Consider the following 1,661-nt stretch of genomic DNA (forward strand, 5'->3'; position numbering starts at 1 on the left):
CCCCCCCCCCCAAAAAAAAAAAACTAAGCTCTGATGAACAGCTGCCTCTATGCTAAATTTCCGGCTGGATCTGTTGTTAATTCTCATCTTTCTGATGACATCCAGGAATGGATCTAGAAAGAACCATTTGGTATTCAAACTGGCAATATCTGGCCCAGATATTCTACCGTTTTTATGTTCATAGTGGCCAGATCCTGCCTCTTACACTTACCCTACAATGTCATTCTGAACATAAATAATCACATTATCAAAATCTCGAAGCCTGTAAGATAATGCAGGATTAATTCAAAATAATGTGAATAAATAAACATTACATTTGATAGAGGAATCTGAATGCTAAAGGGTTACACTGGTCATATCTGGTCCAAATATTCTCCCTGTTTTATGTTCATACTGGCCACATCCAGCCTCTCACACCTACCCTACAATGCCATTCTAAAAATAAGCAACCATCACCAAGGCCTCAAAGCTATGAGATAATGCAGGATTAATTCAAAGCAATGTGAATAAATAAGGATTACATTTGACACAGGAATCTGAATGCTAAAGGGTTAAAACAAGACCATATCCAGTTCTATATTTAAGAGATGAGGAATTATGTACATTATATACATTATTTACATTTGACGGACATTTTGTTTGTTGTTTGTTGTTAACACAACATTTCAGCTGATATACCCTCCAGCCTTCATCAGGTGTCTTGAGAAAATTTCGAACCTGGGTTCTCATTCCTAAGGTATTTTTCGATGTTATTATTATTATTATTATTATTATTATTATTATTATTATTATTATTATTATTATTATTATTATTATTATTATTATTATTATTATTATTATTATTATTCAGTTCTATATTTAAGAGATGAGGAATTATTTACATTATTTACATTTGACAGATATTTGTCCTCATTTTGTTTGTTGTTAACACAACGTTTCGGCTGATATACCCTCCAGCCTTCATTATTATTAGTGTTGCTTAAATGTTTTGCTAAAATTGCTGTTTCTTTTCAGATATGATCAGAAAAAGGTAATAAAAAATTCATTAAAATTATAGATCTATCGGACTTTGAGAGAGGGCAAATTGTTGGTGCTCGTATGGCAGGGGCTAGCATAATGAAAACAGCTGAAATGTTTGGTGTTTCAAGAAGTACTGTCCAAGCTTGTAGAGATACCTGACAGCTGTTCTGGGACTGACATCAACTTGTTCTGCTATGTCAGAATCCTTGCAATGAGGATTATCCTCCGCACTTCTCTTAACAAATCGAAGGTCCTGTCAGAGGGCCCTGGGTTGACCTGGGCAAGGTGATGTGATCTCTTTCCCCTCTCTGGTGAATTGCACAATCACTCTCTTAACAAGCAGGACCTCAAGGTTTTCTGCAATTTTACAGCAAGTCCACCTTCACATTGACCCCACAATACAACCTCTTCGAAATTCGGAGAGTTCCAAGGCTTCTTTTTCTTTGTGACATGATTAAACAATAACATATACAACCTGAAACATAAAAATGTCAATAAAAAATATAAACCTTTTCAAATTAAAATAATAAGCACAAAAACAATGTTTTATGGCATGTCTATTTACTTCTGTCATGTCTGTATATACATCTATATATGTATGTATGCATATATATATATATATATATATATATATATATATA

This window comes from Octopus bimaculoides, chromosome 28, assembly GCF_001194135.2.
Source record: "Octopus bimaculoides isolate UCB-OBI-ISO-001 chromosome 28, ASM119413v2, whole genome shotgun sequence".
Taxonomy (NCBI): Eukaryota; Metazoa; Mollusca; class Cephalopoda; order Octopoda; family Octopodidae; genus Octopus; species Octopus bimaculoides.